The sequence below is a fragment of the Silene latifolia genome, chromosome 1 (assembly GCF_048544455.1).
Source record: "Silene latifolia isolate original U9 population chromosome 1, ASM4854445v1, whole genome shotgun sequence".
Classification (NCBI taxonomy): Eukaryota; Viridiplantae; Streptophyta; class Magnoliopsida; order Caryophyllales; family Caryophyllaceae; genus Silene; species Silene latifolia.
This window is the reverse complement of record NC_133526.1, coordinates 88637134-88650575: the sequence shown is the minus strand read 5'-3', so window position 1 is coordinate 88650575 and position 13442 is coordinate 88637134. Positions and strand designations below refer to the sequence as shown.

Sequence of the window (13442 nt, the reverse complement as noted above, 5' to 3'; positions counted from 1 at the left end):
TGCATATAAGTATAGATGGTTGTAAGTGTTGAGTTGAGCATGCGGGTAGTATACGAGTCAGCATGACTCGAACGACTTGGAGGCACTCGATCGAGTAGGTGAGTGGCTCGATCGAGTGGGTTTGACTCGATCGAGTGGGGTGTTTTTCGTTTCTGGGCAGTAGACTGTTTTTGGGCACTCGATCGAGTAGGTTGGGGGACTCGATCGAGTAGGGTCAGCTCGATCGAGTAAGTTTGTGGCTCGATAGAGTACGTTTTTGGATGCTTTATGGTAAGGCACTTGGAGTCGAGGCACTCGATCGAGTAAGTGGGAAAATCGATCGAGTGACCTCAACTCGATCGAGTGGGTTGTGGTACTCGATCGAGTAGGTTCAGTACAGGTCGTATATGTGTTTGAGATATGGGATGTGTGTTTATGTTTACCTTTTCTTATATAGTTTCAAGATGCCGCCAAAGAGAAACACGTTGTATGCCAGGGCTGAGAACATGAGCATTGATGAAATATTTAAGATGTTGGAGCACCAATATGCTCTCACAGATGCTCTAAAGAAGTTCGGGAAAGATAAAGAGGCGGGCGTGGATTTCGCCAAGACGAGTATAAACATAGTGAGGTTTAACCGAAAGGAGTACATGGGCAGGGGTGCGCCAATTCTGCTTGATAATTGGCATAGAGAGATGTAGAACATACTTAATGTGGTTCATTGCCCAGAGGACTTTAGAGTGGAACAGGCTGCGTTCTACTTAAGGGATGCGGCTGGAGAGTGGTGGGATAAGGTTAGAGAGAGTGCTTTCGATCTATATGTGAAACAGGGGATGTCTGCTATACCTTGGGGTGAGTTTAAGAGGGCTATGCGATGCGAGTTTGTGCCGGAACATGTGCGTAGTAAGTTGAGAGAGGAGTTTGATGACTTCAAGGTGACTTATGATATGACAGTGGCTGAGTATTATCACAAGTTCAACGAGAAGTCTAGGCATGCAGAGAATATGGGGCTGAACCAAGAGAACTTGGCTTTGAGGTTTGAGAAAGGTTTGACACCTAAGATTATGGAGAAGCTGCCGGTAGGAGTCCTTACTGATGTTAAGGAGGTATATGAGCGTGTCGGGAGAGCTGAGAGGTTAGTAGATATGGCTAAGGAGAACAGGGAGAGAGCTTCTGAGAAGAGGAAGGCTGAGAGTGATGGTGGTGGTTAGTGTAGTTACAAGAGGGTCAGCCATAACCAGGTGAGAGCTTACTCTTCGGGGTCGGGGTTCAGTGGTGGAGCTTCTTATAGGCGTGGCCGTGGTGGTAGTAGCAGCTGGGGTCTATCTTGCTTTAACTGTGGCAGTGTGGGCCAAAAAAGACATGAGTGTACCAGTGCTATGGGCAGTGGTTTTCAGAGGCAATCACAGGGGAGTTTCTCTTAGGGTCCATCTCAGAGTTATGCTAGTAACAAGACGGCTGGGTCGTGGAATGATCAGGGTGGTCAGAACAACAATGGTGGGGCTAACCGCAATGGCGGTAGTTCATATCAGAGACTAGCGACGAACAACAATCAAGGGTTGGCTGCTAAGCCGTCTACTTTTTCTAGTACTGTCCAGAGAGGTGGACAGAAGACCAGTGGTAAGCTATTCGTGATGGAGATGAAAGCAGCTGAGGATGATGCTCACGTTATCACGGGTACTTTTCTTGTTAATGGAGTCTTTACTTTTTTTTTTGTTTGATTCGAGGGCGTCACAGTCTTTTGTATCATCGAGTCATGCTAAGTTTTGGGTTTGAGAGACTATGAGTCTGTCAAAGAGGAAGTTTTTATACCGTCGGGTGAGTCTGTATCTTGTGGGAAGCTGTATAAGGGTGTGTCTATGATAGTTGGGCAGGTTGACCTACCAGTGGATTTTTTAGAGTTTCCTTCGGATGGTTTTGAGATGATAGTTGGTATGGACTGGTTGGATAAGTACAAGGCTAGAATAGATTGTCACCAAAAGAGAGTCTCTTTGAGAGGTCCTAAGGGAGTCAGTGTGTCTTATCATGGGTTTGTTGTCAAACCCAAAGTCAAGTTGATTGCAGCAGTGACATTAAAGTCTTATTTGAGGAAGGGGTGTCCGTTGATCTTATGCCATGTGAGAGACCATAGTATGGTGAGTTCGACAGTTGATCAGATATCAGTGGTGGGAGAGTTTCCAGATGTTTTTCGGAGGAGATACCAGGTTTACCACCAAAGAGGGAGATAGATTTCAGTGTTGAGTTGAAACTAGGAATGAGACCAATCTTTAAGGCCCTGTACCGAATGGGTCCTAAAGAGTTGGAGGAGCTGAAGAAAAAGCTGGATGATTGGATTGATAAGGGGTACATTAGACCTAGTGTATCACCGTGGGGAGCACCAGTAATATTTGTGAAAAAGAAAGATGGGAGTTTGAGGCTATGCATCGATTACAGAGAGCTGAACAGGGTTACAGTGAAGAATAAGTATCCTTTGCAAAGGATAGATGATTTGTTTGATCAGTTGAACGGGGCAGGGGTCTTTTCTAAGATTAATTTGAGGTCAGGTTATCATCAGGTGAAGATTCGGGATGAGGACATACTGAAGACAACTTTTACATCGAGGTATGGTCATTATGAGTATGTTGTGACGCCGTTTGGGTTATATAATGCACCTGCAGTGTTTATGGATTTGATGAACCGGGTTTTCAGTCAGTTTTTGGATCGGTTTGTTGTGGTCTTTATCGATGATATCTTAGTCTATTCTAAGACTAAGGAGGAGTATGAGGAGCATTTGAGGTTAGTGTTGTAGACTTTGCGAGACAATCAGCTGTATACAAAGTTGTCTAAGTGTGAGTTTTGGCTCGAGGAAGTTGCTTTTCTGGGGCATGTGATTTCAAAGAAGGGTGTTGCTGTGGATCCTGCAAAGATAGAGGCAATTACTCGGTGGGAAGCACCGAAGAACGTGGCATAGATCAGGAGTTTCTTGGGTTTGGCTGGGTACTATCGTCGGTTTGTGAAAGATTTTTCCAAGATAGCCAGACCTATGACAACATTGATGAGGAAAGAGAACAAGTTTCGTTGGGATGAAAGTTGTGAGACAGCGTTCCAAACATTAAAGAAGCGTTTGACCATTGCTCCAATCTTAGCATTACCTGAAGGGTGTGAGAACTTTGAAGTGTATACAGATGCTTCAAAGAACAGTTTGGGATATGTGTTGATGCAGAACGGGAAAGTGATTGCTTATGCTTCTAAGCAATTAAAGCCTTATGAGGAGAACTACCCGACACATGATCTGGAGTTGGGTGCAGTTGTGTTTGCTCTGAAGATTTGGAGGCACAATCTTTATGGGGCGACCTTTAAGGTGTTTTCAGATCACAAGAGTCTCAAGCACATCTTCACTCAAAAGGAGTTGAACATGAGATAGAGGAGGTGGATGGAGCTGATTGGGGATTATGACATGGATATTATATACTATGAAGGGAAGGTTAACGTGGTTGCAGATGCGTTGAGCAGGAAGAGTGTGCATTCTCTTTGTACGGCCATGTCTTTTATAAGGTTGAGAGATGAGGTGGGGAAGATGGGGATACAACTGATACAAAAAGAGGATGCTAGAGGGGACTTGACAGTGGAGCCAGATCTTTATGATGATATTCGTAGGAAACAGGCTTTGGATCCTAAGATCGAGGAGTGGAGAGCTGGAGTAGAGAAAGGGACAGTATCTAGATTCTCTATTCATACAGATGGCAGTGTGAGATTTGATGGCAGGTGGTGTGTCCCTAATGATTAGGAATTGAGGAAGATGATCATGACAGAGGCTCATTGCACACCATATTCGGTACATCCAGGCGGTGAGAAGTTATATAAAGATTTGAAGAAGACTTTCTGGTGGCCTGGGATGAAGAAGGGAACAGCTGAGTTTGTGGCTCGTTGTTTGACATGTCAGAGGGTTAAAGGAGAGCGGCGACGACCACAAGATAAGATTCGGTCTCTTGAGGTACCTGAGTAGAAATTGGAGTCTATCTCTATGGATTTTATAGTGGGTTTGTCGAGGAGTCAACAGGGTAACAACATGATATGGGTAATAGTTGATCGTTTGACCAAGTCAGCTCAATTTGTGCCGATGAAAGATAATTAGACCAAGATACAGTTAGCTTTGGCGTATAGGAAGCATGTGGTTTGTTTGCATGGGGTGCCTAAGGATATAGTGTCAGATAGAGATGAGAGGTTCATATCACGGTTTTAGAAAGAGTTGCAGAAGTTGATGGGAACAACTTTGAAGATGAGTACTGCATTTCATCATGCGAAAGATGGACAGACAGAGAGGACCATCAAGATTTTGGAGGATATGTTGCGAGCTTGTGTTATGGATTTTCGTAGCAGCTGGGAGGAGAGGTTGGATCCTGACAGGGCTGTCGTATACCTATAAAAAATAACTAACTAAACTAACTATATAGCTAGGGAAGTCAGGTCGATCTCCTCAGGGAGGCAAGATATCTGTAAGAGTCCGTCTATTTGGTAACAAATGGGGGGTGTTTATAATTTGATTTCTAAACTAAAAAGGTTTAAAGGAAGAGAAATAAGGAAAGAGCAGTTTAAGGCAGAAAAGGGTAATAAACTATCAATAAAGAGGGGACATGTCAGGATTTCGGTTCACTACGGTAGTCCAGTGACTCAATTGTAAACAAATTAGATAAATTACTGCGAGACGGGTATGGAAAGGTCCTTCCGGTCCACTTTCTATCCTAAATTCCACTAACTTAACTTCCGTCCTCGTCAGGGTAGTCTACTATTCATAGCAGGTCTATTTAGTCCAATCTTCCGATCAAGGATTAAATTTAACCAGATTAAAAGGGTGACTCAGAAGCGTGCACTCAACTAAGTTGGTAAATACAGTTATATTGCTATGGTGACAGAATCTCACAATTAATTCGTCTAACTTATTTACTACATCGTCACATTTCTACCGTAGATCCCCTAATCCCGACATGAAACAGATTTAGCTACTCATATCGCTATTAATACTGTCAATACTAATAACAAAGAAATAACCAACATTCAACATGATAAAACAATAATAAAAATGCATAAAAGGTAATTAGGGCAGAAATTAAAAGAAAGCAGAACAAGTAATTAAGACGAATAAAAGAGAGATTAGTATTAATAGAGAGAAAGAGATTACAATTGCAAGAATCCGGCGTAAAGAACGAACAAATCCGAGCTAAATAACCCCGAAAGCAAAGTTACAGTAAAGAAGAAAAGAGAACGCAGTCTTTTCTGTGTAAAATAGAAAAACTAGATAGAATAGAATGTATGATAAAAGATAAAAAGATGCTAATGACCTAGTTGACGTATGCTTAAATAGAAAATATGCGAAGTCCAAAAGCTAAAACAAGTTCACGGGCTAATTAAAGCCCACGCCATCAAAAACCACTCGATCGAGTAGTTTGAAACCACTCGATCGAGTAAACCTCCAAGAGATCTACTCGATCGAACATAAATGTTACTCGATCGAGTAACCTCACTTTTCAGCTCTTCTTGATCTAGTATAAAACTACTCGATCGACTAACTCCAGCTATAGAAACCACTCGATCGAGTAATAAAACCACTCGATCGAGTATTCTTCCTTCAAATCAGCTCAAACTCGTGACCGAATGCCTCGTAGACCGTGCCTTCACGCATCCCAATGCAAAGTCTCACTCTGGAAAATCCCGTCTCCTCAAAATGCTTGCAAAAAGGACGAAAATGGTACGATTCCACTACTTTCGCGTTCATTTCTACAAAATGAACCAAAGTAGCCAATTCGGGGGCAAAATTCAATATAAATAATACGAAAGTACATAGAAATACGTGCTGAAATAGGCTAAAAAGACTATACAAAATGCACGTATCAAATCTCCCCAAACCGAACCTTTACTCGTCCTCGAGTAAACTAAAATGCAACTGATGGAACGGAAATGAAAACTCAGAGCTAGCTTAACTTGTCTACTTGAACCAATTTAATGCAACAAAAATCAACAGTCATAGCTAAGTAGTCAATACGCAAACGAGTTATAAGCTGTTCAGAAATATAGCCAACCTGTCGACCTTGCAAGACCAACAAAATTGGACTCTCACGTGGTCACTCTTCTCTCATGAAGCAAAGGGTGAATGTTATATGTAAAAGAGAGAAAGAGAAACAGTCACTCACCTAACTGCGACCTACATAGCATGCATGCAAAAAAAATGAAAGACGATTCAAGTACTAATGCACACACTCCAACCAATAATGTCCGTCACAGCCGAGGGCTTACAAATAATATGGGAATAGTGAGGTTCAGGTGAGAAAAGGCAAAACAAGTTATGGTAAAGTGGAGGTAAAAGCGTCAAGCTAGTTCCTAAACAGGACCATATAAGACCGTCCAAATCTCAACTGACTAAAAAATAAAGTACAAGTGCCCTTCATTTGGCACACAGCTCACTAATCTCATACACAATCTCCTCAAATATATGGAATAAGAACGGAGGAGTTAGACGGTCACAAACTTTCCTTTTTTAACACCGTCTAAATGAATCAACCAAAAACAAATCAAATATTTTTTCAACTTTTGTTTTTCTTTCACGTGAAACACAACTTTTTTCATTTTTTTTCTTTCTTCTTTTCTTTTTCACGTTTTTCTTCTTTTTTTTTTCAATTCTTTTTTTTATTTCTTTCTTTCTCCTTTCTTTAATTTACACCAACTCCAATCATATACACACGAGCCAAACTGCAGACGGAAAAATATACCACAAAAGACATGCTAAACTAGCTTGACTAAGCAGGCTCAGTTTGGGATGTAGCTAATGGGTCAAAAAGGCAAGTTTTGGCTTAAGTGGAGCTAAATGGGTGAAAGAAATAAGAAAAGGGGAAAAATTTGCAAGCACCTCCCTGCATGTGACACCGACCACAAACCCGAATTAATGTGTGCATTTGACAAGAAATCGAATATCATAAAAGTGCAAAAATGATGAACATGCTATGCAAGGAATACTACTCTCAATTCCTAATGAACTGGTCATGAATGTCACCAGTTATGAGCTCTAAACCTCAGAAATTATGGAGTAGGTTGCCAATTTATCAGGTCAAGTCTAAACAGTCAGCTATATTTGAACAAAAACTCGTAGACTATGCGTATGACAAAGCTAATAACCATTAAAAGAAGTGTAAGGCTCAAGAAAAATGACAAGTTATAGTGCAATATCATCACGGAAATCAACCGTTCCGACTCAACCTATATGCAAAAATAAACGTGAGTATTTTTGAATTTTTTTTTTTTTGAAATTTTCCAATTTTTTTTTTTTTTTTTTTTTAATGAAATAAACAAACAATGCAAGCTGAAATAAATAAACGTGAATGCAAAACAAATGCAAATGCAGACTCAAAAGGATGCAATACCCTCCCCAAACCAAAACGGACAACGCCCTCGTTGTCCTCCAGCATACACCAGCAGATATATACAGGGGAACGGGAATACATAACCAATAAAGAATAAAAAACAATAAAATAAAAAAGGAGACAAAAATAAATAAAAGAGTGAGATGGACATACAAAACACGAACTTCCCCAAACCAGCCAGAAAACTGGGGAAGTGAGTAAACCAGCAGCTACTCGGCAGCCCCCTCGTCACTCTCACGCACGTCCTCCACCGTCACCGTGAAGTCCGTGTCTACCTCCTGCTCTCTCCTCCTCCTATGCTTAGCTCGAGCTCTCTCTGCCGCCGCCGCCGGATCCTCGTCCTCCTCCTCCTCACTAGCAGACTCCGGGTACCCCTCACTGGGTACCGGTAAAAGGAAAGGTGTGGCCAACCCTCTGGGATCGGACGGTGTCGCCTCAAGTGGTACTCGTATAGAGGGAACAAAGTCAAAGCGTTGTGACGAGCCCGTCTCTCTGCAATCTCGAGTAACAAACCGTCACGACGCCCTTGGTCCATGACCGAGGACGCCTCAAAGGGTGGTGGAGGTACAAAATTAGCCTGTAGGATCGGCTGTGTCTGTGTCTGGTCGGCGGGTGCGGGAGTAGGAGTAGGAGTAGGGATCGGGGTAGGTGTGGCCGTGGAAGTCTGGCCACCCGTGGAAGGTGCAGATCCTTCTCCGGTCTCAAGTCTACGCCGCTTCTTAGCGGCGGGCAAAGTAGTAGGTGAGCGGACCTGGAGGTGGTAGTCAGGTAGAGGTGGAAGACGGGCTCCCCGTGCAACAGTAGGCAAAGGGGCTAGACGAGGGAGGGTGTCACAAGGTAGGTCCACGGACAAGGAACCTTCTATCTTCCAAGTCCGGTAGTCAGAAGTAAGCCAGGTCTGAGAGTGCATAGACGCTAGGCTCAGGTACCTATCTCCCTCTAGGTACGGTAAGTCACGAGGCCAGACGGGGAAGAGGGAACGGACATGAATGGTGGCTATGCCACCGCAAACAATAGATTGCGTGACCTTCTCCCCCTGGGCCTGGAAGTACTGGGCGGTCAGATAGGAAATGTTGAGGGTAAAAGGACCATCGCAGTCAATGTTCAGGTAACCGCCTAAGATGGAGAGTTCGTTGTTGTTGATGTTGTTTGGCTCCCTACGGCTCGGGAAAGGTGGTCTGGGCCAAGGTCCGCCAAAGCTGACGAATGACCTTCCTAGGGGCAGCTGTGTCGCCCGTAAAGGAAAGGCCGAGTCTGGTACCAAACTCCTCCAATGTCATCGAAAAAGTCCGGTTGAACAATCGGAAAGACACGGAAAGACTAGTGGGGACAGCGTCGTGTGCCCTGGAGGAGAAGGTGAAGGAGCTGAAGAACTCGAGGCTTAGCTCCAGAAAGGTATGGCCACTCATAGTGATGAGTCCGGCCATCCCCGTGCCCCGTAAAAGCTGACAAACTGGCTCGTAGAAACCGAGCCTCTCAAGTGCCGGACAGTCTAAGAAATGGGTAGGGAGAAACTCACAGCCAACTAAGTTATAAAACCTCTTACGATGTACACCTTTAATGAAAATTACCTGCGGGTACTCAGGGTGGGAGTCGAGGGAGTCGTCCCCTCGGATGGTAACCGTGCCACCAGAAGGAGTAGCAGAAGTACTAGGAACTGGCGTAGCACGAGCACGAGCACGACCTCGGCCCCGACCTCTTGAACCTGAGGTAGAAGACCGTCCAGTGACGGTACGAGGAACTAGGGCCGCCCGTAAAGCAGCTGCGACTGCTGGTGAGTCCGCCACAGGTGTGCTCACCGTGGCTGAAGTAGAGGCTGTGGCTGCCACTGAGGAAGAAATGCTAGCAGTAGTGGTAGTGGTGACTGAAGTGGCAGCTAAAACAGGGCTAGCAGTAGTGAGCACAGTACCGACAGTAGAAACTAAAAAAACAGAGGTACTGGTAGGTGCGAAGACGGTAGTAACAGCAGGGACTACCGTCTCAGACAGAGACAGGGACAGAGTGGCAGCAGAGCTCGAAGAGGGCATCGAGCTAGAATCCATCCTGAACAAATAGGGCAGGGGAATTTGATAAGAAAATGGCATGAAAACAGCGTGAAAACAGCATGAAGTCGGCATGAAAATTCCCCTAACCAGTCGAAAAATTTGACCTACAGCACAAAAATTCCCAACTTTTTCCTCAAAAATTTCGAATGAAAACGAGTAAAGAGCGATAGGGAAAGGGTAGCAGGCATCAATGGACAGGAAATTAAGCAACATTTGAAGCAATTTAAGCATAGCCAGCAGTACAGACCAACGACAGTCGAAAATACGACTGAGACGAACCCTAATCGCCATTATCTCAAAAAATTCGAATTAAACATGCAAAAATCAAAGAGGTACGGGAATTAAGCATCAAGTAAGCTAAATGAAGCATTAAATCCAAAGTATAGTCGAAAATTTCGACCCAAAATGGAAAATCGAAACCCTAATCCTTGATTATCCTCATAAAAAGCAAAAATTAAAGAAATTAAAGGATAAAGAAGAGTAAGGATCACTTACTTGATGATATAGAACCCACAAAGAACAATTAATCGACAAGAAACAAGCAAAATAGGCGATTTTTGATCGAAAAACCGCGGAACCCTAAAGTCCTCAATTGACCGAGTAACATAGCACGAATCAAGGGAGAAATAGAGGGCTATGAAAGATTAATTAGCAATAAGCACAGTGTAGGTGACGGATTTTGCAATTGGGCAAGAAAATGGAGGATTTTGGGGGTAATTTGATCGCAAATAAGGAAGGGGGTCGAAAATAATGAAGGGAATGAATTAACAAAGAAAAAGAAGGAAGTTAAAGAAAACTCCCTGCGTGTCATTTCCCAAATTACTCGATCGAGTGGTTTAAAACTACTCGATCAAGAGCTTCTTGTATGCATCTACTCGATCGAGTAAAAAGTTACTCGATCGAGAACTCCCCTTTTCAGCTTCAGTCGATCGAGTAAAATGGAATCACTCGATCGAACACATTTCACTCGATCGAGTACAAAAAGTACTCGATCGAGCTCTTTTCCTCGTGTAAGCTCTTGAATTTTCTAATATTCCTTTAAATTTGCGTAAATTTCCCCAACCCTGCATAAAAACACTCGCAAAAATATCCCAAAATACCAAATACGTAAAGTAACAGTCTATAGTCTCTAATCTATGCTAAAAATTGTCTAAATTCTAATTGTCCTAATTAAAAGCAATAAATAAAGTTCAACGGGAAATTAAAAATTGTTTTTACAATTTGTTACACGGGGATTTTCCCCGCTCACTTCTCAAGGCAATTCAGTAGCCCCTCGGAGGGCTTCTGCCTGGAGGACGTCATCTCAACAACATTAATCGTCCTCTTCAATTTCCACGAGCTTGCATTTGAGTCATTAGGAGGAGAATAGTTGACATCCACGTACGCGCGGAGTTTTCTCATCCTTACTCCTTTCTCACCGGCTTTAACATCATCACTCCCACTTTTACTGACATTAATTGCACAATACCCTTTGACAGCTCCTACGTTATTTTCATATGTACCTGCAGCAAGGAAAACAGACGAACTTTCCTCCTTTTTACTCTCTACTTGAGGCGGAGGGGTATCAATAGCAGCACAATATTCCAAATTTTCATTTGGAGTGTCAATAGGAGGGTAAACAGAAGAGAGGGCATTGCAAGGCTGAGCTTGCATGGGAGCCCTTCAGAACTTAGACTGATGGAATATCAATTCCTCGTCCCCAACCTGAAAAGTCAATGTCTTGCCCCCGACGTCTATTACTGCACTAGCAGTAAATAAAAATGGTCTCCCTAAAATAATAGGGGTATGGGCATCTTCGGGGATGTCAAGTTCAACGAAGTCAACGGGAATAAAGAATCTCCCGATCTTAACAGGTATGTCTTCTATGACACCTAGTGGCCGTGATATGCTACGGTCGGCCATCTGAACAGTCATGTTTGTGCAATTAAACTTGGTCAAACCAAGTCTCTTAGCCAGACACAGCGGTAAGACACTCACGCTAGCCCCAAGATCGGATAACGTGTTATCAATCAAATGGGTACCAATATGACACGGAATCGAAAAACTACCCGGGTCTGACTGTTTGGGAGGTAACTTATTCTGAACTAGGGCCGCCCTACCTCGGTCAAAGCTACCGTCTCATGATCATTAATGTGCCTCTTACACGATAAAATTTCTTTCATAAATTTAAGGTAAGAGGGTACCTGTGTCAGCAGTTCGGCGAATGACACAGTGACTTGCAAGCTTTTCAGGATTTCGGCAAATTTGCCGAATTGTTGATTAGCCTTAGTACTTTGACAACGCCTCGGGAAGGGTACCGTGATGAGTATCTCGAGTCCCTTGTTCCTCTCTTCCAACGTGTCAGCCGGATCAAGCTCCAAATCCTTTGACCGCTTCTTTCCTCGCGAACGAGGTCTTTCAGGCGATTTTTCACTCGATTGAGCACTAGCAGGCTCTCGATCGAGCTGTTCTTTATCTACATTACTCGATCGTCCAAAAATTCTATTCGATCGAGCTGTTTCTTCAACAAAATCACTCGATCGACAAAAAATTTCACTCGATCGAGTAAGTTCTTTTTCCTGTTCACTCGATCGAGTAGAATTTTCACTCGATCGAGTCCTTTCTTCAGCATTTCTACTAGATCGACCCCCTGTAATCAGTCGATCGAGTACTTTATTTGTCGTCAGCTCTTTTTCTTCACCAGAACACTGTTCATCAGCAGTAATAACCTTCCTCGGACCTGATTTCAACACGTCCGGTCCCTCATATGAACGACCGCTCCTCAAATTAATTAAATTTATCGTCTCATATGGATTTTTATCAGCTTGTGACGGTAAATGACCTGGTTTCCTTGTGGAATGGTTCGCGGCTAACTGGGCAACTTGAGTTTCAAGTACCTTGATAGATGCATCTTTTTGTTGATCACTCAGCTGCCACTGCTTTGTCAAAGACTGCAACATCGTCTTCAACTCACCAAGCTCACTTACCCCACCGGAAGATGATGCACCTTGATTAGGTGTATGAAAGGAAGGAGGCTTCTGAAAGCCTTGTTGAGTCTTATGTGGAGGGACATACGACTGCTGGTGCTGCGGAGGAGGGGTAGGATTGAGCACATTTTGACATGTACACCTCAAATTGGGATGGACTGCCCCTTGGTTGTTATAATAAGAACCCCCTCCTTGCCTATATTGTTGAAAAGCAAGGACCTGTTCCTTCTCCGTAAGACAGCCAACAGCAGTGTGACCGTCATTGCTCCCACACCTCTCACATGTCATAGTTTCCCCTCTAGTAAGCAAATGGACTGTCTGAGGCTCCCCAGCAGAATGCAACTCCAACTTATCGAACCTGGCATTCATGGCTTCCAAGTGAGCCACAACTTGTTTATCGACTGCATGAACTGTTCTAATACCATCCCTCGGGTTTCCATACTCAGCACAGTGGTTCGCCATCTCTTCAATAAGAGCCCACCCCTTATCATCGTCAGTGTTCTCTTGGAATCTTCCATTAGATGATGCATCAAGTATGGCTCTGTGATAATCGTACAATCCATTGTAGAACTGGTTGGACAGAAACCACGGGTCAAAACCATGGTGAGGAAGAGACCTCACTAACTTCTTAAAACGGGACCATGCTTCATAGAAAGTCTCATCAGGTGCCTGCTTGAAACTTGTGATCTTTGCCCTCAGCTGATTGGTGCGCTGTGGAGGGAAATATCTCTTATAAAAAGCAAGAGCAAGGGTTTCCTAGTCTCTGACCCCCACGGCCGTACAGTCTAAATCAGTCAGCCACTCCCTAGCTGAGTCAGTCAAAGAAAAATGAAACAAAACTTCCTTAATCTTGTCTTGAGTTACCCCCTTTGTGGCGGGGATAGTAGAACAGTAATCCTTAAAGACCTCCATATGGTTCATCGGGTCTTCATCTGCCAAACCTCTATAGAGATTTCTCTCCACCAGATTGATATATGACGGACGGATGTCAAATGTATTCCCATCCTCAGTCTGGAGATTGAAACCCTTTGGAATTGATGATGCATTAGGCTCCGAGTGAC

The 13442-nt window shown here is 43.5% G+C and overlaps 1 non-coding gene across 1 annotated transcript; it reads left to right on the top strand.

Annotated features, from left to right (window-relative positions):
• Positions 1-12976: 12976 nt before the first annotated feature.
• LOC141620668 (small nucleolar RNA R71) lies at positions 12977-13082 on the top strand. The gene has a single exon (XR_012532013.1). It is a non-coding gene; the product is annotated as a small nucleolar RNA R71 (small nucleolar RNA).
• The last annotated feature ends 360 nt before the right edge of the window (positions 13083-13442 follow it).